Source organism: Cynocephalus volans, chromosome 7, assembly GCF_027409185.1.
Source record: "Cynocephalus volans isolate mCynVol1 chromosome 7, mCynVol1.pri, whole genome shotgun sequence".
Lineage (NCBI taxonomy): Eukaryota > Metazoa > Chordata > Mammalia > Dermoptera > Cynocephalidae > Cynocephalus > Cynocephalus volans.
Window position 1 is genome coordinate 105,859,182 of NC_084466.1, and position 26,634 is coordinate 105,885,815.

The window sequence follows — 26,634 nt, forward strand, 5'->3', positions numbered from 1 at the left end:
ACACATTGATTCCACTTATTGGTATCTATTCAAAAGAATTAGAAATAGAGACAAAGATTGTGGTAAAATGATGTTCATAATAAAAACAACCAATTCATCTGATTAAGGTAATGGTTAAATAAAGCATGATATATTTATATTATAGACTCTACCAAAACAATTAATAACATGTTTCAAAGAATGTTTAATGAAAGTATTAAGTGAATTGTGGCAGTGATTTTATATTTCAGCATATATTTTATGCAGGATAAAACAAGAGAAATTACATCAAATGTTAATAGAGTTATGGGTTTATGAATAACTTTTGCCTTATTTATTCTTTCCTAAAGCTTTGAACAATAAGCATTTATTTACTTTCATACTCAGAAATGTAGCATTTTATTTTTATGAGCAAAAGTAGAGATGTGTGTAATACACTTTAGAAAGATTTTCAGGTAAAATGATGTTTGAAGCTTCATTGATGTAGATAATTCATCTATATGAAGTCTTAATTCCTAGGATGGTGGATAAGATGTTGCTGTACTTTGGAAATACTGGCTTGCTTTAATGAAAGATAAATCTCTAACTTAATATAATTAGGCTATAAGTGTTTGGTTTATGAAAGAATTCCCAAAGTGTTTTTCAGGAAAAAGGAGTGTTTAAAACATAGAAGCTTCCCTGTGAGAAAAAGTACTCAGAATTCAGATAAAATTAGGAAATACTGCATGCTATATTCCTTTCTTGGACAGTCACAGTTCACATTAGCATTTTCAAGACTCTGAAAAGTCCTGCAGTAATGAAGCCCACTTATTTTCTTTAAACCAGTTTCCCAAAGCACTCTTCTTCTGCATTCTATTGAGTAACACCTACTAATATCTCCCCCAAAATCATATTTCGTGTATGTTCCGCACTTTGGAAGATCATGGGTATAAACATGCTCAAATAATTCACTTTAGCTCACAGCTTTGTGGACCATGAATCTAGAAGACGTGAGCCCAGTTTTGATTAACTTCTCAGAAACTGTCAGGAAAATTCTAGCTGAGACAATGACAAGGTTGGGAGTGGGCAAGCTTGGTTTGGTGTGGTAGCCTTATACTTGGGAAGGCTTCATCCTCTTTTCCAGGTTGTCAGATTCCCCTCTCCCACATCCCATCATCAGTCCTCAGCCAGGGAGTGGCTTCCAGCCTGCAGTCCTTAGAGCTGCTGAAGGATCCCTTTTCCAAGCACACAGTGCCCAATGGGGATGGGACTTTCCAGGTCCAGAACCTGAAGGGAGATCACTGCTCCAGCTGCTTCTGCAGTGGGAGATCACTGCTCCAGACTGGAGAACGATATGCGATCCCTTAGTCACACCTGCTACATCTGGGCGGGCAGAAAGATAGAGTTTGCTAGAAAGTAAACCTTGTGTTGGAAGATAGTGAATACACATGGAGTTTTCAGAGACGGTGCAAATGAGTTTTACTTGTCTCGATGAGTTGCCTGTGAGCATCTCTTTCTGGTCTTTTGTCCTCTTCTTCCAAGGTCCTTTTGGTCTTTTTGAGCCCTTTGGCTTTTCCTTAAGATCCAGAATTCCAGGCAATGGGCTCTTTTTTGGAGCAGGAGGAGCCATGCTGCGATCCTCAGGTACACACAGGTGAAAGTGTCTTTGGCTCCTATTGACGTTCTCAGACAGCATTTGTTAAGTGTGTTCTTATTCTCCCAGGGCCTCTGCTTCTTTTCTCTGCCTTCACCAGACTCTCCTATGAAAAGTAAGAAGTGGGGAGTGGGAGGAGAAGATGTGGCGAGAAACCCACACCGTCCTGCTTAACACTGGGATAGGCTGGGGACTTTGAGATCATCTCACTCAGTGGCACGTGGATATTTAGGGTTTGGTGGACAGAGGGACATGCAGGGTTCCTCCAGATCCATATTTAACTCTTCAACCACAGCAACTACTATTTTATATATTGAGGCTGCAGGTAAGATTTTGTTTGCAGAAAGATCCCTGCTGCTAAAAGAAACAATGGAAACAACAGATCTAGTCTAGCTCCACGCATGAATTTTTCTGCACAGCAGTTACGCAGCTTCTTCTCGGGTCCCTTCAGTGACGGGAGCCCGTCACCACTCCATATTTGGTTGTATGTTGCATGGAACAGAAATCTACTTCTCTGGGACTCCTGCCCATTAGTCCCAGTTCTGCTTTCTGGAGACAGACGGAAATAGTTTAAATAATTTTCAGCTTTCAGCTCCATCCGGGCAGGGACTTTGTCATTTTGGTTCTTTGGAGCATCTCTGGAATAATTCCTAGCACATAGTAGGAGCTTAATAAATGAGTGTTGAATAAGTGAATGGAGGAGGACCTTCATGTATCTGTTGTAAAATTTCCATGTGACTTAAAATTTGGCACACCCAAGGGCTCATATGATGACAACCTTCCTGTTGTCATCAACCTGTGTCCTCTCTATCAGAGTAGTACTGGATAGTGTGGGAGCATGCTAAGGGTCTTTGGGCATGGGACAAAGACCCTTGGGATTTAATTTATTCTGCCTAGTGCATCTGAAAAAAAAGCTGCAAGACAGGTACTACTTAAAAGCAACTTGATAACCATGATGAACATTAACAGCCCCTTGTCAGGGAATGAGCTAGGAGGGACTTGGGAGGCCTGGAAAGTCCCATCACCTTCCATGATAAGACCAAAAACTTCACCATTAGAGAGTCATTCCTTTGGGTAAGGTACTCGTCTCTCTTCTAAACATACACACTGGTCATATTGAGTTGCCAACACCTTGGAGTCTATTAGCCAGTCTGATTGTTTTCTTTACGGATGAGGCTCTCAAGATGGTAGATGGCTCTCAAGATGCTAGATTATGGGAAACAACTAGGCCTCGGAGAGAGAAGGGGCAAAGGCAAGTGATCTGGACGGTGAAAAGAAAGTACAGTTTATTTCATTAGATAAATATCCAGGCCCCTGAAAACTGCTTCAGTTTGGAAAAGGCCATCTGAGGGGCTGGGCACTGGTCTGGGTCCCTTTGAAACTGCAGACCCCCCTCCCCTGCCACTGTGAGTCTTCTGCATGAATTTGATGTAACGGGACCAGAGTGCTCAGACAGTTTGGAAGGTGGGTGCTGGATGCATTCAGATGACTACCAGGCTGGTGGGGAAGGTGTCCACACTTGCCTGGAGCCATCTACTCACCACAGAAGGGAAAAACCAATCCCTGACAAGCATGTGGCTGATTATTAGCCATGTGATACAGTGTTACTTCCCATGCAGAACATTCACATTTCTTGAGAAACTCTTTCCCAATCAGAGTGAGTGACAGTTTTAGAAAATGAATGCCTTTGTTTTCTTCCTCTATGTGCTTGCTTCCCGCTTCCCTTTCCTTCCCCCAAATCAACACCCACCCTGGAAGGAAAGATTTGATAGGGAATGTGTGTGCCCACATGGGGATGAGGGGGAAGGCAACCAGAAAAATGCAGTTTACCTGCTCCAGTAGAATTTGAATTACTGTACAGACATCACTTCCCTAGTCTTTAGAGTCAACTGTTGCTTTCCTTTCTTGTTTTCCTTCTAGATAATGCAACTAATATCATTATCCTTGTGGGGGTGTGTTTACTATTCTGAGATCACATTAACATTACTCATTCGACGATCTGCAATGTTTTGAAACCGGCATGTCTCACCATATTCCAGAGCGGGATTTTTTTCTCTGACTGATGCTTTGGTTGATAAGGACTAACCATGACCATGACCTTTAAGACACACAACCCAGAGGATGTGGTGTTTGGGTGAAGGGCAGCAAAGGCTAACCTATCAGTGGGATTACTGTTAACTCCTGCTCAGCAAATGACAGTGCACACTGCATGGTAGGTGAATGCTTTCTGAGCTGGTGGAGGGCTCAGGAAGCTGCTCTGAGCAGCCCAGACTGAGCAACTGAGACTGAAACTGAAGCCGTCAAAGGTGGCTTCATGGGCTTTCAGTTCCAGTTGATTTGATGGATAACGGGGTGCTCTGTTCTCTGCCTGTTTGTGGCATAAACTGTGCAGGGATGAGGGTAAAGACTAATAAGATATCATCCACCCTTGAGGAGTTTTCAGACTAGCAGAGAGAGGACAGATACGTAAATAAGCGTGGTAGATACCTCATGAAGATATATTGTGGCAGGTCAGAGAAAGCTGTCAGCTCTCTGAGGAGGGGTAGAGTGGGAGGGGATGGGGAAAGTCAGAGGAGACTAGAGAGATAACGCTTTGACTGGGCCTTCATGAATAAGCAGCCTGTCTAGATGGGAATGAATGAAATGCAAATGCATTTTTTTTTTGCCTTTGCAAATACACAGAATAGCATGGAACAGCAGTATGATGCTTTAGGGAAACTTCTAGAAATTTCATGGTGAGAGTATACATTGGAGGGAGGGAAGGGGGAAGAGTAGAGTTGCAATACAGGGTCCAGACTACAGAGCCCCTTCCAGGCCCTGCAAAGAGGTTTTTATTCTACCCTAAGTGATGGGGAGCTGCTGGCTAGGCTTTAAGCATGGTAATGGCTTAGACTTTCATTTTTGAAAGATCACTTGGGTATCTGTGGGGTCCTGAACGTGGAGAGACAAGGCAAGAAAAGTAGTTGGGATGTTGTTAAAATAATTCAAGAAAGACATGAGGGTTGCAACCAAGGCAGTGGGAATGTGAAAAGATAAGAGGAGGCTGGAACTCCCTGGACTTGGTGAACATGTGGAGAAGGGAGGGTTAGGAGTTAAAAGGAAAATGAAGACTGTAAGATGATACCAAGTGACTATGGATGACATGGACAGAAGGGGGTGTAAGACAATTAATTCTGTTTTGTGTATGTTGAATTTGAGATGCTTGTGGGATACCTAAGCGGGGAGGCCCAGTAGTATGCAGTTGGTTATGTGGGTTTGATGCTCAAAAGACAGGTCAGGATGAGGAGAAAAGTATGAGTTGTTTATAGGTAGTTAAAACCAGGGCAGAGGTTGGCCATGTCCTGTCAGAAGGACAGAAAGCCAAGGACAGGTCCTTCAACTCACCAACATAAAGCAGCCGGCAAAGAAGGAGGAGCCAGAAAAGGCAAGCATGAAGGCAGCAGAGGGGGAAAGCTGTGGCCACAGTGTCACATGCTTCAGGAGCCCAGTGAAGTGAGGACCCCAGCACCCCTGAGAGAGGGCAGCTGGTGATCTTAACTGAGAACAGCCAGCTGTAGTGGGGCGGTGGGTGTGGAGGTCAGATGAGAGCAGGTGGGAAGCGTGTGAGAGGGAGTCAGAGGGGACCACGCACTCAGAAGTGCTGCCTGTGAAAAGGAGCGGCGCCACAATACGTACGACTCCTGATTTTGTCAGAAAGTTATTTCACTGCCGAAAAAGCAAAGGTAGCCTAAGACAACAAAGGCGGATTTTTAAATTATTGAGAACTTTCACTGTGTTCTAGGCCCTGGGCTGGGCACTTTGGCATTACAGTCTTGAGCATTTTTCTTTTTCTTTTCTTCTTTTTTTTTGGCAGCTGGCTGGTGAGGGGATCTGAACCCTTGACCTTGGTTTGAGTATTTTTCTTTTATGCCGTTCTTTCCTTTTCCTCCAGGATTTTGCCGCCACTCTCCTCCCCTTCCTTTGGATTCTATCTCTATTGTAGCTGGGCTTACACCTAGAGGGCATTTGAGGTCTAGATGCAATCTTAGAAATGCAAGGCTTTCTCAAAGTTTTTGAATAAGCAGGGCTGATATTAATAAGTAATAAATGTTAAACAGCAATAAACAATGTCATTAAATCCTAATCAACCTTCAAAGAAGAACTTAGACAAGAATGATGTCAAAACGGAAATGGGGTTAGAGTCTCGGCTATGTCTGGGGAAAGCAAACACAGAGGCCCTGGGGCAGGGTAGTGACCCTGTGTCCTGGGAGCTGGTGGTGCCAGGTGTCCACAGCCGCACAGAGTTTGCCTGCTCCAGTGCTGTTCTCACAGCACATCCTAAACCAGCCTCTTTTACCTGTACAATTGCAGAGTCGTAATCAAAGAGTTGGAAGCCTCAGACAACTGAAAAGTCAAAATGCAGATGTGACAGTAATACAGAAGACACACCTTCCTGCATACAGAAGTAGGGAAATGAAAGAAGTAACAGGTGGGACAGTTGTCAGGGTTTCCAACTTCTCTACCTTGGAAGGAGTCATTAGGTGAGGAAATAGCACACTCCCACTCACATCTGCGGCAGCCAGAGTGACCCAGTGGGTAGATGGAGAGCAGTAATAGAAGCCGTAAGTGTTTCCACATTGAGTTTTTAATAGCACTGAGGATCTGGTGGGGCCCTAGACAATTTGTGAAGTAGGCCAAGTTTAGTCCAGCCCATCACTTCTTCCAGCGGCTTTCTTCCTAGAAAGCGGCTTCTATATCATAAACTCAGAGCAAATACCAGGCACAGGCCTTCACTCACTTGCATTTTGCAGCCACCCTATGGGGCAGGTGCTATTATTACCCTCATTTAATAGACAAAGAAACCAAGGTTTGGAGGATTAAGTAACTTGATCAAGATACATTGCTAGGGGATGGCAAAGTAAGCACTTGTACCCAGCTGTGTCTGACTTATGTCTGTGCTTTTAATCACTTAGCAAGAGGCTGTAGCCAAGATACAGTCTTTGAGTTTTATTCTCAGTTGGATGTTATTTCTTCTTAAAGTGTTACTCCTCCCAAAGTTTTTTGCGATTGGAAAAGAGTTTAAGAATCTCTGATAGGGGGCATGCAGCGTCAGGATGGTGGAATAGACAGTCCCCAGCATCACTCTTTCCCACAAACCAACCAATTTACAACTATTAAAAAGCAATGACAGCCAAGCTTGGACTGCTATAGCTCAGGGGAAGAGGAGGAGAGACCTACGGAATGCATGAAGGTGGGAAAAGCCATGATGAAAGAAAGGATCACTCCCACCATTTCAAGCCCCAGCCACTTTAAGGCTGGAGCTGGTGAGCACACAGAGCAAGAGCTGGCAAAAGCCTCTGCTGTGCCCTTTCTATGAAGTTGCTTGGAGGCGGCAGGGGAGAAGAGGGCCTTGGTGGCCCCCAGGCCAGCAAGACAACTAACAGCCCCCTGGTCTCCCCTGTAGGAATGAGGGGGGTGTCATAGGCCTCAACCATTCCCCTGTCCTTCCCCTCCAAATGCTATTTCCTTTCCCCTTCCTCTCTCCCCCTCCCCTCCAAATGCTCTGCAACAACATCTTAGAATGTAAAAAAATAATATAAATAAATAAAAATAAACAAAAAAACGTAAGAATCTCTAATATAGCATGTCCCCCCCCCTTGCTTTGATACATAATGCATTCTTGAAAACAAGTGAAAATCAAAAGTATGGATATGAAGCCATAGACTTAGATGCTATGTGGTTAAGGGTGAGAAGACTCCTAGAGATTTAAAAAATAATTATAAAAATGCTAACTATGCCTTGCCTTTTGGATACTATATTTGACAATACAGTCCTAGAATTTTGCTGTGCTCTTTAATTTGTTCCTTTTCATCATAACTGAACACGCAATCAACCCATCCTCCATTGAGCATCCAATTGAGGCTAAAGATTTGCCACTTTTAGCATACCTAATGATTTCTATTTTTGTCTTAATTTTATTAAGTTGATGAGGCTACTGTGTGTATTTTCACTAGTATCAGCACTTTCTTTTTCTGTTTCCCACTCATTTTTGTAAAATGTAATTAAATATTCAGACAATTGTATGAATCATCCATTTCCAAGATGGCACTGCTGTTAAAACTGAACAGTTGAGCAGCTCCATTATGGGAAAGCTCCCAGTGTTCTTTCTTCAGATAATGAATGAACCTGTGAACTTTGTGTGTGAAAAACAATTCAGGAGTAGGAGTGTGTAAGGTGTTGAAAGTGTGGGCTTTAAGACAGTTAACCATATGAAAGTCAAAGAGTACAAATTGATCAGGTTAGCAAATATTTAAGGAAGGACTGATGTGTACTTGGCCTTGTAGACATGAAGAATGACCTGCCACTCTCTGATCCTTTCAATGGGCCACTTCATTGGGGGTGATATTTGTGGTTCAGATGGATGACATCAGTTTTGAGGTGGCCACTACATAACTTCTTTGCAATGAAGGGGTTCATCCCACATTTATTAAGAATGGACTAGATGCTGGGAACTCTCAGATCATTCTGAGAATTCAGAGAAGCTTCCCGGAAAATTCCTGAATGGTAGGTAGGTAAAAATAAGCCAAGTGTGGAGAAGGAGAAAGGGTGTTTCAGACAGAAGGAACGGTGTAAGCAAACGTGGAGAGATGCATTTGTGGCTGCAGTTTTGAATCTCTGTAAGACAGAGAGGAGCTAAGATGGAGAGTTAACAGAGAGACTAGGTCATGCTAAACGGTGGATGAGGTCTCAAGTCACTGTATTTTGAACTGGACCTTGTACAATGGCTCCTCATTCATTGTTGATTGTAGAAAAACTGGAGTAATTTTGGTTTTCCCTCAAACAAGGCTAAAACTACCTTCCTACTCCAATGATTGGCAAACTGTGGAGGACCTTTGAGGGAGGCCCTGATAAAATGCAAATGTAGGAAAATAGTGCCACCTGGAAAAGCAATTAATCCCCAAGGATTATAGTGCACAAACTAAATTTCTAACCAGGCTTCAGGAAATGAAAAGAAGCCAATTTTCCTGTAGCTATAATTCTATCATGGGAGTGGGAGTCACCAAACTGACCAGGCTCAATCTTTAGACAGACTCATAGCCCTAGAATAGGAGAAGCAGATTACAGTGATCCTGTCATGATTGCCAGCAGTCTTTTACTTAAGAGGAGAATCCATTTCGGCCCTTTTCAGAATACACGAGCTGAGCTAAAACTGCATGAAACCTCTGCTGGGAGCACTCTGCCTGTGACCTTCTGACAAAGTACCTCCTGCTAGCATTCCCCATTTCACTGTTCCTCTACTCCCAACTTTTCTGGGTTTCCACAGCTCAATCCCAATGTATTTCTTATCTTTTTAAAAGCAGCTTTATTGAGGTCTAATTCTCATCCATATAATTTATCTCACTGAAGTGGACAATTGAATGGCTTTCAGTACATTCCCAGAGTTCTTCCAAATCATTTTTCGAACATTTTCATCACCCCAGAAAGAAATTCCGTACCCCTTGGCCATCACCCTCCAACCTCCCATGTACCCCAGCCCTAGGCAACCACTAATCTACTTCCTGTCTCTATAGATTTATCTATCCTGGACATTTCATAAAAGTAGAGTCACATAATATGTGGTCTTTTGTGGCTGGCTTCTTTCACCACTTACCTTTTGCTTAATGACCTTTCATGTGCTTGTTTGACTTCAGAACGTTGTCCTTGGACACCACCTGGGTATTTTCCTCTTGGCTTCATGCACCATGTTATCCCAGCCCTGTAAACAGCCTGAACAGCTATCCACTTAGTATGTCATCATAACAGATGACCTAGACAAGTGAAGGCAAAGGTAGGACAAGACAGGGGCATATAAGATGGAATTGGACCAGTCACCCTAGATGTCCCCAGTTTGTCTCTTCTGGTAGTTGGCTTTCTGCCACTATAGCCCAAATGCATGGGATGAGGTTGGAGAGTGGGGAAGAATGTCCTCGAAAGTGCATACCTTTAAGGTTACATCATTTTTTCTTGATTTCCCTCATCTATTTCTACCCCACCGGTGTCTCTTTTGCACAGTCCAGGTTCAACAGACTGGCTAGAATCGGACATGCCTGACTGTTCTGGTTGCTGCACGATCAGCTCAGGGAGTATCCTTGGGCTGTGACCAACCTGTTCTCTTGGCACACCAGAAACTCAGGAGAAAAGAAGGAAGAGGGAATCCCACCCTCGTCACTGGTAAGAGGTTGCAAGTACCTTTGGGGTGCCGAAGGGAGAATGTAGCTCTTTCAGAGCTTATGTTACAGATCACAGTAATTTACTGGACTCAGTGTACTGCTCATTCCACTGAGGTCCCTGGGGATCAACATTTCAATTAGATCCACGAATCCTTTGTACATTTCGATCTGCAAAGACAGTGGAACATGATTTGTCATCACGAAGGGAAAATCTTGCTTGTTCTATCCACAGGTAGGAGGAAAAGCAACCTTCTTTTGATGTCACATTATTTCTTTGAAAGAAGGCATTGACTACATGGGTGGTGACCCAAATGGTGATGTAGAACACCTTGACATTTTTCAATCCCTCCTGGTCATTTCAGTTTGGCCTGGAAATATGGCAGTGACTGGACATGAGGGGACTTATGATGGGATTATGAATTCTGACACCCCCAGTGTTGGGCTGGTGCAAAAAGGAAGCCAGGAGGAGGAACTGCTCATCAGTATCCATCCTCACCCACGCGTCTATAATTACCAACAATGGTTGCAGTGCCGCTCAGTAACATAAACACGCCCAGTTGGCTGAAGCCCAGGGCTCTATTTATAGCCTCCATGGACCTAGTAATAGCCTCAACACTCTCCTTGAAACAGACCCCTAATTGGGAATGGAGGCAAAGGGGCAGTCTCGGTTGTGAGGTGAAGCAAGGACTCTACACCATCAGTTCAACATGATCCATGTATGAATGGCCACCGAAAACATCCAGCCATTCTGACAGAGGCACATGTCAAAGTAAACATTTTCCTGGACAGGCCAGACAAGAACACAGAGCCAAAGGATTTCCAGCTCAGACTTGGAAATTATAGGGTTTTAACTGGGAGGAGTGGCAGTGGCACGTCATTGTTGCTTGTATGTTTCACTTGAACTGTGTTTGTTCAGGCAAGACAGGAAGTGGCCGAGAAGAAGTATGACAGAGTGGAAAGAGCAGGGGCTGGGGAGCCAGAGAGCTCTAGGTTTAGCTAGGTGGCCTTGAACAAGTTTCTTGACTTTTCTGAACCTCAGTTTTCTCTTCTGTAAAATGGGAATACTAAAAATACCAACATCATAGGGGGCTGTTAGAATCATATATGGCATGCAGATCCTCAAAATAAGAGTTTTTATACTATCATTATTGATAATGCATTATTATACATCAGGATTTCTGAAAGATGTGGCCTGTATAACTCATAGGGGTAATTCCACCATATTCTGTCATGTCTTTGAGGTGGTCTGTATTATTAAAAAAAACCTCAAAGCATTGAAAGATATTTTTTACAGATTCTTCTCTACAGAGCTGATATTAAAGTTATTTCAGAAAGTTGAACATAGTTTATTCCATATTTCTATATTTTTAACATTCAAATATTATCTATTTGTATAGCATAGGTGCAAATTCCATTTCTTGCACATTTTAATAAGGAGCAGCCCATTTGATGGGATTGGCAAATGACATTATGTCTATTTTAATGTTCAGGAAAATAAAGCATAGAAATTCTATATTGTGGTAAAATTTTAATTAATCTTGAAGTCAAAGAGGATCAGAGAGGCCAGTGCAACCAATCTCCCCTCATCCCCCAAATATCATCTACAAGATCCCCGACACATGGGCACCAGCTCCGGCTTGAGCCCTTCCAGAACTAGGGACCCAGGAGGCAGTCCCTTCCCTTTTGGGTACCATTCAAATGGTTGAGAAGTCCTTCCTTCTGTTGAGCCCAACTTGGTCTCTCCCTCATTTATTGGTCCTATTTATTCCTTGGGAAGAAAAGAGAACAAACTCCTTCCTCTACATGATGGCCCTTCAAACTTCAGAAGATTGAGACCATTCATGGCTTTCCACGTCTTTTCCTCTTCAGGTAAACATTCTTGGCTCCCTTCATAGCCCCAGGAAAACTCCTGATCTCTTACTCAGTTAAATTCCTTTAAAAAAATTTTTTTTTAAATTATTTTTTGAGCATTTCTAATGGCTCCTCAACTTTCCTTCTCTTCCTAGCTACCTTTGGTTCTCCATATATGGACCTCATCCGAGTGTGTAAACTACATGCTACTTCATTTTCCCCTCTGTCCCTAAACTATTTGGGACCAATCCCTTTCCCTAAGTTTGTTGAGGCATATTTAGAAAATACAGATCTCATTTTGCTTTTGTATTTATCCAAGCTAAAAGTGGTTTGGATGTAAATCTGCAGCAAACAAAAAAATCACATAGGGCATTTCAAAGTCAAAAAGAAATTAGTATTTAATTATCCAGCTTTGTGTTTTCTATGTGAGTATAGATGATTATCCACGTGCCCTTGAAAGCATCACACACATTTGTATGTAGACACACATGAAACCTTTAGTCACAAAGCTCTTTAGTATAGTCATTGCACCAGGACCAGACTGATATTTTCTTAATCATAGTTTTCTAAGTTGATCCTTTAATAATAATAATGATAAGAACAGCAGCAGGAACAATGACACTCACAACTTACTGAGAACTTACTACCTGCTAGGCACCATGTTAAATGGTCTAGCTATTTAATATAAAAAATTATGTGATAGATATTATTATACTCGCATATAAGGAAAATTAAGACTCAGTGAGCTGAAATAAGCTTGCCCAGTGTCCCTTGGTGAATAATTAGCCACATCAGGATCGGAGCTGTGATTGTCTAACCCCAAAGTCCAAGCAGCTGGATTCCATGCAGCTGTTTAGTTATTTGAAGTAAGGACGGCCCAGACAGGAAGAGCAGGAGGAATACTATAAGGATTCACTCAAGTATGAACTCAAAAGAGTGTGTCATTACTATGCCCAGCTGGAACCAAGATAGACACCAGGGACAGAGGCTGGGAAGCCTTCAGATGGTCCCTGATGCAGATTGTGGGAGCCCAGAGGACAAACCAGACAGAGCTCAATGACAAAAGGACCAAATGAGGGATTTATCCATTTTCCCAGAACATAGAGTTACATATGCCTATGACTGGATCGATTCTCAATGGCAGCTTGTACACATTAGAGGCATCCATTTTCAGACCACAGGGGATCAATTGTAGCTCTTTCTTACCTAGTCCTTAAAACCTTGTTGCCAGTGTACTCTTGGTGTAGTGGATTGAATTATGTCCTCCCAAAACTCCCTAAAGCTTGAATTGTGTCCCCCAAGTTTTATGTATTAGAAACTTGGTCCCCACTGTGACAGTGTTAAGAGGGTGAGAAATCCTATTATGGTAATCGAAAGGTGGGGCCTTGAAGAGGTGATTGGATTATAGGCCATGCCATAGTGAATGGATTAAAAATGGTGGTCAGGGGCGTGGTTCTGAGGGCTTTAAAAGAAGAGGAGAGTCTGTCTCTCTCTCTGTATACAACATCTTGCAATGTGAGATCCCTGGGTCACTGTCGCCACTACCAATGGACTTTTGGACTTCCCAGCCTCAAAAACTGTAAGTGATAAATTTTGTTTTCTTTATAAATCACCCAGTTGCAGGTATTTTGTTATAAGCAACAGAAATGTACTAAAACACTTAGCCTATATCTGCTGTGCTGTAAAAACTGTTCCTTTGCAAATTAGACTCAAAACAATATTTTGTGAGTTAAGTCACATTTAAAAATGAACTAGGATAGCTGGGTCCTTAATAATATTAATTATGATAACATATAATATTATACAATAATGATAATAAGCTATTGTTAATTATTTTGTAAAGTGAAGAATTACAGAAACATATTTCCCAAATTCATTTTTCAAATCTAAGTATTACTTCGAGATGTCAGACCACCTCATGTTCACTTGCCATGGATTTCCATATCTACCTCTAACACAGTAAAAATAATATACAAGCAAAGAAGGGCAGGATCCCTATGACGATAATTTATATTTTGATGTCTTTTCTGTTTTCAATCTCTTTTACATATGTTTTCATACCCGATGTGTATTAAGCAGTTCAAACTAGTACAGTTAGAATATTTTGCAGTTTATGAAATTAATCCTTGTCACAACTCCCTTTTAACAGAGAAGGACAAATGAGGCTCGAGAAAAGTAACTTAGCAAGGTCACCCAGCTAGAAAATGGTCAAGCTGAGATTTTAATCCGTGTCTTTTAAAAACTAGCATATCATGAAGTCAGGATTTTAATCCACATTTTAAAAATCTAGCATATCATGAAACTCTTAAAGCTCAAAGGCTGGATGATTTTTGAGCTATTTTGAGGAGAAAGGTAATTGACATTTAAAGGTATCATGTCTCTTAGCAACCACAGGAGTTTATGGAGTTCACCTGATCTACAACAAAATTCATACCCTGAACCAGGCTAACCGATGTTGAACTGTTGCCCTGCCTAAGTTCCCAGGGCCATGTGGGACACGGCATATTTTACTGTTTCTAAGGAGAGAGAGAGGAGGTGACTAATGGGCATGTCACCAACCAGAAATGATAAAAATGTCTTGCCCTTTCCCTGATGCTTAGCTGACCAGTGCACAGTCAAGCTGCTAGAAGGGCATGAACAAACCCCCGTTCACAACCCCAAAGGGAGGGGTAATGTGAATTTCAGAGGTGTTCTCTTAAACCCTCTTACACCTGGTGCTGTGCTGTTCTAAATCAGCTGTACCTTTCTGTGAAACTAGACGGAGTAGGGTTTTCTGTGTTCTTTCAAAAACAGAAGTTTTGATATTTAAGCATGAGTTTTGTTTTCCTCTTTCTCCTGATGTATCTATTTCATATTTGTTTGCATATTTATTCATTTATCTTTGTACAAACACCACACGCACAATAAAGTCATTTTTTAAAAAATAATAAAACTACAACTGTGATTTCACCATCCTAACTCATCAACCGTTTTCATTTTTGGCGTTTCCAGCAGGTGTGAGTGTGCACACGTGATGCTTCTGCAGATAAAACATGGGGGCTCAGATGGAAACGATCCTGCAGCTTTGAGCACACTTCCTAATGTCTTTTCACTGATCCCTAAAATGTAAAAATGGCATGGGACAATTTTAGTTTGTGTTAATATGGGAGTTAAAGTCAGAAATTTAAGAACATCAGGGAAAATAAAAGATCTAACTGGGTGAGATTTTTCATTTCCTTAGGGCAGGTAGGCCTCCCTGTTCCACATTAACAAGTTTCAGTCCTGGCACAGAGTTGTTAATACGTGGAGGATCCTACGTATGATAAGATCACAGTCGACAATCAACACACAAGCCCTACTTTGTGTCAGGCACAGGGACAGGCACAGGCAATACCAACATGGGGAAGACATGATTTCCTGTTACTGGGAAAATTCAGAATCTAAAGGGGAGGACAGATGTTGAAATGGGTCGTTTCAATGCAATGACCAGTAAAGACCTGTAGAGGGGGCTATGGGTCTTTAGAGAAGGGAGCAGTGACCCCAGGGAATCCAGGTGGTCTCACTAGAGAAGGGGTCCTTGGGGGCAGTTCATTTGAATGCAGACGTGTTTGCTATTCTAGGAATATTTCCCTAAATAAAACTTCTCTTCATTTTCTCCCATTTTCTCCCCACTCCCCATGACACCCCACTCTCTCTCGGGGAAATATGACTTTATTTTGTAGATGGGGGAATAGGGGGGTGGGGGACGGTGGCAGAATAGTAGTCTAATCATTGCTGTGACCTACCTAAAATGCTGTCTTTCCCCAGCTTCTTCTTTCACTGGGGGTCCATTAAAGTTTTATTTTATTTTTTTTTAAAGACTTCTCCCTCCAGTTCCTGTCCACTATGAGCTATAAGTAAAGGAAAGAAAGACACAGATAATGTCAACACAGTGTGTAAGGAAGCCAAGTGGTGACACGGTCACCTGAAAGTCGAATGTGAAATTACCACAGATCAGTATAGAATTGATTGTGCTTCCAAAGCTGTGAAGCGATTGATCTTTCCCCTTGAGGACTTGCATCTCCAGAGATCAGAGGAGAGGAACTTTTAGCACGCTTTTCTCTGACCTGGGGTCTGGAGGGATGTGACTCTGTACACCCAGCTCTGCAGTCTCCAGCCAGGCCACAACTCTCCTGCAGAGGTGTGGGAATAGCACCCAGGTATCCGGGAAGGAAGCAAGGCCCAGGAAGCCTTCAGAAATGTTTGTATTGGCTTCTGCCTTACCCAGTCACTACCAGACTCATCTCCTGGTGCCCACGCATCCATTGACACCCATGTAAACTTCTCTTCCAGTTTCCTTCATTCAAACTGTCTCTTTCCTTCAGTATTTTTTTTTCCCCTACAATGAAGCAAAGTTTGGTTTGACATATCTAGAAGGTTCCTCCTCTTAAGTAACCAGGAGTTGAGAATACCTCTTTCATGATGAGATGCACCCCTATCTTCAAGAAAAACTAAGTTACATTTGTGGCCCTGCAAATACTGCTACCTGCTCTCTGCCATCTGCCCACCCCACTCTCGCTCAATGATCCTTCTGCATACTCCTGAGTTACTGGAATCGCGAATGTTAAATTCCCGAATGGAATGGGATTGCTGTCTTGCTATCTTGTCTGGATCTAGCAACTTCCAAATAACTTCCTGGTGCCAGCCCACTGTCTCCAGGCCTGTCCTAAACTAGTTCTTTATCAGAGCTTTGGCAGAAAAAGACACATACAACATCTGGAGCCTTGACTTATGCCCTGAGAGCTGCTCTCTGATCATTCTGGGACACCTTTCTGCTCCTCATGTGCAAACAGGGAATATAGATCCATACTTTTACAGTGTTATGAATTCTCTACATGCATTTTGAGGACCCATTTGAGACCAGGACCATGTCCCACCTAAGAGAGACTCCTAAAACGCTTTCCACTCAGGAGGTAAAGGTTGCATACTTATTGAATCATTCAAAATTGTGTTGTTTGTTTGACTAGTGAATCCTATTGTTATCCAGATGTAACTCAGTACATAGATAAAATGGAAGCTCAAAGCTCGACAAATGTTGAGAGAGAGAGAGAGAGGGAGAGGGAGAGGGAGAGAGATGGAGAAGGTAATAATACTGCAAGATAGGCACAGATATCCTGATGTGAAAAACAAGGTAACTGACACTTGCAAAGTGTCAAGGAGACTGAGAAAGCAAATAGGCCTGGGGGATTTCCTGGCTCTATCACTTTCTAGTTATATGGTATTGGCCAAGTTGCTTAATTGCTCTCAGCCTGTTTCCTCATCTGTAAAACCTATGCCACAATGCTGTATGGGTTAAATAAGATAATGCATGCAGAAAAACTTTGCACGGTACATATCACATAGGTGGAGCTCAATAAACACTGTCGATCATCATTATTACAGAAGTTCCCACAATGAGAGAGATCCATGTCTAACTTTGCAACCTGTTCTTGTTCTGCTGTTGAGTGCTGCTCTGAGGCCACATGTGCAACCACCCTTTTCTTCCTCTCAGAGTCCAATTCTAGGAAACTGATGCATCACTGCCTGCTGAATCACTCCCGGCATGGATCAGGCAGCGAGCAGCACGTGCTTCCAGCTCTCCAGTCCCTGGGCCTTGCCTCCCCACAGCTCGGGGGGCAGCTGAGGAAGTCCACGGGCCCAGTGAGGCCCACAGGAACTGGTCCATGCTAGGTTAAGCCCTATGGGACTTGCGCCTGGGGGATGGGGTTGGGTGGGGAGATGAGGGGCTGCAGACAAAATAGCTTTTGAAGAAGGAAAGTAGGAAACGAACAAAACAGCTCTCCACTTAAACCATGTGACCATGCATATCTTCAGAGTGTTCACTTACAGCAGCACTGGAAGACATCCAAGGATGCAGAGAAAGGCAGTTAAAATGATCCAGGGCACAGGAGGGGGCTTGCAGAGAAACTAAACGATGACAATCTCTAAACCCAGAAAGATGGTGGTTTATATGGCCAAAAAATGAGGCAAAAAGAATTGGAAATACAACCACAAATAATTCTCATCACCAAAGGCCAGATTATTAAGACTAGAGGGAAACCATTTAAAGGTACACCACATAACTAAAGAAGAGATCAGGGAAATGCCAAATTATGAAATGGGTAAGAAAGAAACAATGAATCTATTGCTTTTAAAATGGCATTGTTAAAAATATATTCTTTATTATCTATACCATGCCTGTTGCCAAAGAAAGGATTTGAGGCTGCAGTTCAAAGTGGAAACAACTTTGGAACAAACAAAATGAGGTACTTGTCTACAGGACCATCCTGAAGTGTGAAGAGCATTTCACTCCTTGGAGGTCAAACCCCATGCTGTCCCCTCGCTATGCAGGTCCCCACATCCCTAGATGCCACGAAACTGAATTAAAGCTTGATAAGTATTTTCTCCAATTTCATTTACAGACAGGCAAACAGGCCTAGAGAGAGGAAAGAACTTCGTAAAAAGCACAGAGTTAATCAGTGTATTAGTCAGGATCCAAGTGGGAAAATAAAAACCATACGGAGTGTTTGAAATGGGGAATTCAGTGCCAGGAATTGGATACACGGGCAATCAGGATGCAGAAAAGCCAACAGGGGCCAGGAGGCAGTCAAGATTAGCAACAGCAGAAAGCCACCTGGCTGCGAGGCTGCAGAGGAGAAGCAGGAGGAGGCGGGATTGCAGGAGCCAGGGGGCCATTCCTGGCAGAAGCTGGAAGCCCACTGGTCTATCCTGTGGAAACTGGTCCCACAGAGGTTATGGACTGCGGTCAGGCACGCTGCCTGAGGCAGAGGGAGGGGAGGTACCCCACGTCTCCCTTATCCCCACCTCCAGTCACTTCCCAGTACCTCCCATTGGTTAACCCAGCAAAAAGCCAGGAGACACAACTGGGGGGGGGGGAGGATGTGACACAGAAAAGAGCCCCGGGAAGAGCAGGGAGTGGGTCATTAGATACCATCTGTGGGCACCCCTCTGGGTAGTGCTAGCTGTCCAGGATTCTTCTTGGTAGGACACACTATCTTTGATGGCAATCATCAGCACTGCTTTCTCTGCTGCAAACTATTGGGACCGTGTCACATTTTGTCAGTGGATACATTCCTGATAAGTTTCCCAATCATGGAAAGGTTCACACACGATGGAACCCTACCTCCTCCCTTCTGAATGGCAAGTATCTTCTTAATGTCTTCATTTGAATTCCATATGTTGAGCTGTCGTCTTCTTCATCGTCGTCTTTTCTTCTTCTCTTTCCTCCTCCTCCTCTTCCTCCTCATTTTCCTTCTTGAGGGGGATTTCCTGGAAATAAGCATCCTACATTTTCAATTTAGGGTGGAGCCATTGCCAAGAAGTGGATTGTGGAGATAAAGACTTTAGCCCCTTAAAATAGACATCAGCTCCCCTAAACTATCCCAAATAGACAATCTAATGAAAACCCATGAATTTCTATGCATAGGCAGCTCCAAGACAGGTCTCCGGTCTCTACCTTGCAAATAAATTACAGTCCCTAAGACCTCCATGCAGAAGGATCCTAGAGCTCCACTTACCATGAGGCAGGGGTCAAGTTCAGAATGTTTAATGGCCTGCTCGCCACAGGCACTGGCCAGCCAGGAGGCTGGGGTGGTGTCAGAGCATCGTCCTGGAGTGTCAGGGGTTAACCCTTTAGGTGCTGCCTTTTCAGGGTGGTAGTAAGGGACAGTGGGAGGTGGTCAGGGCAGTAGCAATTTGCCAACTGACTTATAAATGTTCTGATAGTTTGGTAGCCATTATGGCTTTACTGGTGCACACTGGCTGAATATCAGCACTGCCATGAGGTTCCTGAAGGAGGGTGCTGATTGACAAAATGGGAAGTCCTTTTATGTATTCCTCAAAAAGGGACCTAACTGCTAGTACCGAGGTTGCCTTGATACCTCTGTTTTCTCCCCACGACCCTCAACCTCTGTTTTCACTCCAGCGTGGTGACATCTCTAGCTTGTGCTCAGGTCTTTGTCCCCAGCGCCATGCAGGGCACATGGATAAATAGCACACAGATGAACAAACTGACCATAGCTGCTGTTTGAATGAATGGAAGGTTGAGAAGCTCTCCCTCCCTCATGGCCAAGTTGTTGGGTATTTTGGTTTTTTCTTTTTCCAAGATCTTCCAGAAAAAGCAGAACCTTTGCCCAGACAGGGCAAGTGTGTCACAAAGTTCTGCTTTCACTGTGTGTTAAGTGGAAATGATTAGGCAAGCGAGTAGTAAGAGATTCCTCTCTGCGTTTCCTCCATGTCGTAGGGGGCAGTCCTGGGTGGACCTCTGCATACTCAGACTGACAGTGCAAACTGTGATGATTTGCCCTGATAACCCCAGGAAGCCTTGCTTATCTGTCATTGTGGCTTATCCACATAGAATTGTGCTGAAGGGGCCACTTTCTGGATGCATGCGTAGGTGTGAAGATGCTGGTGTATGTGCGTGTGTGTGCATACGTGCATCCAGGACTGACTTGAAGGAATTGGTGTTTGATGAAAGTGAAGGCTCTTGTTCCAAGTGCTGATGTGGTTCCGCCCTTGCGCTGTGCAATCTGTACTAGGTCTGAAAAACTTCCACCCCTATGACTGTGACAACTGTCTTCACCACCACTACTGTAAACTGAGCACTTACTGTGTGCTAGGGTAAGCATTGTACATGCCTAGATGTAATCAGTAGTCTTGCAAGATCTTATTCTTCCAATTTCACAGGCGAGCTGACATTCTCACCTCTCACTGGGTCATGGTGGGATGACCTAACTGCCCACCCCGGGCACTTCCCAGCTGGACTGGCTGGAGTATGGGACAAAGTGGCACATTTTGACTGGCTCAGCTTTAGACTGGGAGTGAGTAGATCTGTCAGAGATTCTCAAACGTGGCTGCATTTTTAGAATCCCCTGGGGAGCTTTCTAAAAATACTAATGTTGGGGCCTCTCCCCAAATCAATTAAATCAGAATTGTTAAGGATGAGGCCAGGGCATTCTTTTTGTTTTGTTTTTAACTCTTCAGGGGATTCTAATGAACAGCCAGGGCTGAGAATACGGCCTTGCGCTCTGGTTCTGACCTTATCCATTGGGCAGTTCATTCATCTTAAGTGACCCTAGGGATTTCATAGTGGCAGTGGTCCATCACCAGAAATGGGAGCAGGAGCTCAGGAGCTAGAATCAGGGAGATCCTGTGTTGGAGTCCCAGCTCCATCAGTTACTAGCCATGTGGCTGTGGATAAGCTATTTAACCCTTCTTAGTCTTTGACAACTCAACTGACATGGCTTGTGAGAATTAAATAGTGAAAATTAAATGAGATAACTCAAACAGAGTGTTGATTTATTTTTAAAATTTATTGATTTTAATTGACACTTTGTAATTCTACCTATTTATGGGGTACAAGCTGATGTTCTGATCCATGTATATGTTATGTAATGATCGGGTCAGGGTAGTTGGTGTATCGATGGATTTATCATTTCTTTGTGGCAAGAACATTCAAAAGCCTCTCCTGTAGCTATTACATAATATATAAATCTTAACTGTTAACCACAGTCACCTTACTGTTCGATAGAACACCAGAACTTACTCCTCCTAACTGTAATTTTGTACCTGTTGGCCATCTCCCTTTTTTCTTCTCTCCTCCCTTCCCCAGTCTTGGTTAACCACAGTTCTACTTTCAACTAGAGCATGTATACCTGATATTTGGTAAATTCTCGATGCATGTTATTAGTATGTAGTATTATTATTGTCAGAGTTCCCTGAGTTCTTTGGAAGAACTGTCCACCCAAGATCGTGGTTGTCTTGTAATGGTTTGGCATTGTTACAGTGCATTGTGGTTCCCAAGTTCCTGGAAATGGAAAATGGAGCCTAAATTAAGGGGAGGGAAGAAAAATGGTAGACCTAGGGCACCCAAAATTAAGAGGTATTTTCCAGTAGGAGAGAAGGGTTGGTCTGATGTATTTCTTTAGGTATAATTGTCAGAAACCAGTCTAATGAGTGGCCAGATTCCTCCACCAGTTAAGTGGGCTTAAGTGGGGTTTGAAGATGCCCCTCACACACACAGCTCCCCAAAACTAGATGAACTGCATCTGATGGCCTCTAGCTGGAATGCACAGTACACCTCAGGCTTTGTGTCAGCCACAAGGCAAGGAAGCTCCAGCAGTGCAAGGACAAAGACTAACCCCCTGCCTGAAGTCACCCTGAGCAACGCTCTAGGCTCCCCATGCGTGCGAAGCATCTCCACCAGCTGCCAGCACATTACTCAGCCTGCAAGGCAGAAGCTGACCCTTTGCCCTGGTGGCTCAGAGTCCTGGCAATGCAATCATCTGGCCCAATAAAAGAGGCGGCTAGACCCTCCCTATTTAGAAAATATAGTCCATTTAAGAAACTTTCAGAAGGAAGAAGCAAAAAAAAAGAACTTTTCCAAGATTGAACTCAGGAGGGTTAACTCTGAGGTCTCACTCATTCTCTTTCTGTGGATGACTCTCCATTCTTTCCAGCACAGAACTTTATTTGGCCCCACTCGGAAAACTGAGTGGCTTCCCCTGGGGTTTCATTGTCCCTGCTGCAGGGTTATATCATATTGAAGAGCCTAGAATATGGGTTCTGGAAGGGCTCCACATGGCAGCTGGGCACCGCTGGCTCGGAGTCTAGATCCAGAGACTCACGGTCTAGTAAACCTTCTCAACAGCATCTTAGACCATGAAGCCCACACTCAGGAAAAAATGCAAACTCACGCTACTCACGTGTGTGTGTCAGCAGGGGGAGGGAGAGAAAATAATAGAACTTCTAGTCAGATTACCTACTAATTCAACATTTGCCTCTCTTTTATTGAAACTTAGGTTTATGACTTGAGCCAGTCCCATCAGTAACCATGTGGTGCTTGGGGGTACACAGAAATGCTCCAGGCACACGGGTGAATCTGCAGGTGCTTTGTGAATTGGGTTCTAAAGACCCTCCTCCTTATTGGGCCTGGAGTGGTTAAGATAACTGTCCCAGGCTTCTCCTGTGGGAGCATACATTTCAGGGCATTAAGCAGGAAGAGTTATGCTGCTATAAGACAGGGAACCAAGTTCCAATTGGATTCCAATCAGGAAGGAAATTTCTGCCAAAGGGGTAGCTGTAACTCTCCATCCATTGCAGGGTGGCAGACAGTAGAGCCAGCAAAAAGACCTAAGGCATTCATCTAAGAGAAGCCATTTCTGGGTTAAGTAACAGACTAGCAGCCAGTGTCTTTTGGGACATTTTTAGAGAACTATCTAAACTTCAACTCCAGCTGATAAACACTTGGCACCTGAGAGCTTTCATATCAGCAGAGACTGAATCTAATTACTTTAAATAGTAATAAAGTTCCTAAAACAAGGACAGCACCGTCCCTGTCCAATGGCACTGGACAACAGTGAGGGTATTGGGAAGAGCTGGAAACATGAGCCATGCTGGGCCATGGCAGTCTGTTTTGTAAGCATCGACGGCAGTCCCTGCCATCACTGTGGTGGTCTGAGCTTGACCTGCTCTTCACCAATTAAAACCACACCTACATAAAAGTATTAGGAAATAGTGTGGGATTACCCAGGGTCCTAGGGGGAGCTGGATGAGGACATTTCTATCACACAGTACTCAAAAATCTGGTAAGTCTATCAGACAATTTTCTTCTCTTCCCAAGCCCTTTTCTGAATGCCTTCAGGGGGGCCTTCCTTTCCTGTGATTCTTCCCCAAAGCAGTTCCCAGCCTGGCTCTGTCTTCTCCCTTCCTCCTCCATCCCTCCTAGATGTTTCCTTCCTGTGCCATTCAAATCCTGTCCAATCCCTTAATCTGAAAAGTGTTTTCTGCCACCTCAAGGAGCTAGAGCGTCGGCCTGGCACCAGCCCCAGGGTTCCGTCCACCCTGCTCATCACAGCACGCCTTGGCCCTGGGAGCTCTCCCCAATGGCTGCTCACGAGCTGCGAAGGTTCACTCACTCCGAGCAGACTTGCTGAGGGCCCACTTTGTGCTAAAATCCCCTTTGGGTGAACAAAACAAAAATCTCTGCTCTTGGAGTTTCCATTCTAACGGGGGGGGGGGATAAAATTTTACCTAATACACACACACACACACACAGATGGTGATGTGTGTGTGTGTGTGTGTGTGTGTGTGGATCAGTAGGTAAATATAGCAAATTCTCATTCCAGTGTGGGTTCAGTCATTGTCAACAAATTCTTCTGGCATTTTCTTCATCTAATTTCTCTTTACCTGTGAGGTGGTGGATGGGTGTGGGCCAGCTCAGCTGGGGAGATTCCCACAAAGATTTTAGGGAACATGCCAGCTCAGGGCCTCTTACTTACAAGATGCAATACTTAGGACAAGAATATGGCCTGGAAGTGCCCTGCACGGCCAGCCTGAGATGACCATCTGTGTGGCCAGGGGAAGAGAATACCAGGGGGGCAAGGAACAAAATGGGGAGCCAAGAAATCAGAAGACACAAAGCAGGGAGAGATGGAACAGTACATGGGAAGTGTTCCCAGACAGTACTGGAGGCAGACAGGTGGTGGCTTTTTAGGCTGGTGCATGAGGTCGAGCCAGGCTTGTTGAAGGAAGTGAGCACACATGCCACACCTGAAATGTCCTTTGCCTTCTTCCCTTCCCTTAGCCCTTCAAATATTCCTCCACAAACCTCACAAAGACATGGATCTTGTCTGTCTTGCTCAGAACAATTCTTTGCAAATAGCAGGTGCTTAATAATTGCTGGTGGAGTGAATGGCAGGTCCAGATGAAGTGTCATCGCCTTCTCTGAAGCTTCCCAGCTCACTTCAGTTTCATGATTCTCCCTCTTCTGAACTGAAGCCCTCGTCTCCCCGCAGGAAGCTAATACAGTGCAGAAAGCACAAAGGATCAAATCCTTGCTTTGCTTCTAACTAAATATTTCCAAACCACTTCAGTTCTCTCCATCCTCAGTTTTCTCATGTGCAAATGGGGATATTCTTCACAGGTTCATAGTGAGAACCAAAGGAACAATGTGTAGACAGGGAAGTCCCTGACACTTTAAACCACGAGTTCAGCAAGGATCTTGCACTCCCGTTTGAAACCTCTTTTGTCATTGCTTTGAGTTCTTTAACTTTTTACTTAACAATAATAGAAATAGCCATCATTTACCAAGCAACCGCTCTCTACTGCATACTGTAGCTGTTACTTACATACGTTATCTCTAATTCTCTGTCCTCCATGGAGGCAGATACTATTATCCCCATTTTGTAGACTAGGAAACAGAAGCTGGAAAAGATTAAGGGGAACAGTCCAGTTTGCACCTGTTGTCAGTGCCACAGCTGGGATTCGAGTCCTGATCTGTCTGCCATGTGGCTTTGCTGGCCTCCCATCCTAGTCTGTAAGCTTAGGCTACGCTCTTAAGGTTAGGCTAAGCTTAAGGCCAGGAATCACCTCCTAATTTTCCATGTCTCCTACAGCATCTAGCCTTTTGCTTCCTTATACCTAACAGATATCTGTATATTTGTTGGTTTTTAACATCCTATGAAAAAACAGAATTGAGATTGTCTGATGATCTGGAAGTTCATTTTTGACTCTACTAAAACATTATCCTCTCTCCAGACTGCAGTCTTTTCACTCTAAGAGGTAAGTAAACTAAACATATGAACAGTCTCAAGAAAGTATCGTATTGCTTCATGATAGGGTCATCAGAAACAGAGATGTGGGAGCAACATCTCAGGGTTCTTGGAGCACCGTGCAGAAAGAAAAATACTTTTCCTGGCCTGGGTGGCCTGTGGGTCTAACTGGGTGGGCATGTGATGCCCGGCCTGGCAAGACAGGACAAGAAATGAATCAACTGCCCAGCGCAGTGGTATGTGCTGTTTCCAAGCTGCCTAGCTCATGAGTACTGCACAATCCAGCAGCCCACTCTAATTTGTCACACCAAAGGCTGCCTTCTTAGTAAACAGTTGTCCACACTTCTGTTGGTTCTGAGTCACCACTTAGTGTGCCAACTGAAATGCCAGTGCCGTCCTTAGAATACACCAGGCACTGTGAAACCGAGGAGGTGGGCTGGGCGGGACAGCACTTCCCGTGGAAACTTCCGTGTCCTGCATAGGAACAGAGCCTCCAGCCAGGGTTCCACAAGTGATCATAGCAGGGCAGCTCCTGTTCACAGCTGCCCCTGATCTTGGCGAACCCCCTCTCTACACAGCTGAGAAAGCTGGAGTTGAAGTGGTTCAGTGACTTGCCCAAAGTCCACAGTCTTTTTATGACCCAGCTCCTACCCTCTCCTTCATCATCCCACCTAGTCCCCCATGCATCCTCTTCCCAGTCAACTGATGTCATATTAGTTCCTTAAGTGTGCCATGTTATTCCACTTCTCTTGCACATGTGTCCTGTCAACCTGGAATGCCATAACTGCTCCTCCATGGCTGGTGTTCAGCTCATTCTCCAAGATCCTACTCAAGCATCCTTTCTTCCAGAAACCGTCCTGACCAACTGTCCCTCCCCAGCAATCCCCCCGCCCCATCAAAGCAGAGCTGTTCACTGTGATCTCTGGTCTACATGTGCTATGTCCCCATAGCTGCCCATCACCCTGGATCATGTCACTTGTTAGAATCTGCTTGCTTTCCTAGGCCACGGAGTCCACTGGCAGTTAGAATTGAGTTCAGCTGCCCGTACCAAAAGGCCAGTTAATCAATTCTTAGACAAATTAGGGTCTATTTTTTTTTTTTTTTTTGGTAGCCAAGGTTGCCATGATAATTCTATGATATCATTAGGGGCCCAGTTTCCTTCTAAATTCCTGCTCACCTAGTTAATCACGTGGCTGTTTTCCTCATGCTTGTCACCCAGCAGTCACAGAATGGCTGCACCTTCCCCATATCCAACTTCCAGGCTGGAAAAAAGATAGGGGCAATGGTATTCACTAGCAAGGCTGCTCTTTTTATGGGGCTTTTCTGAAAGCTGCATTTGGTCGCTCTTGCTTGTCTCTCCTTGGTCACAATGGAATTATAAGAATATCTCAAGTGGCAAAAGGAATGGAAGACA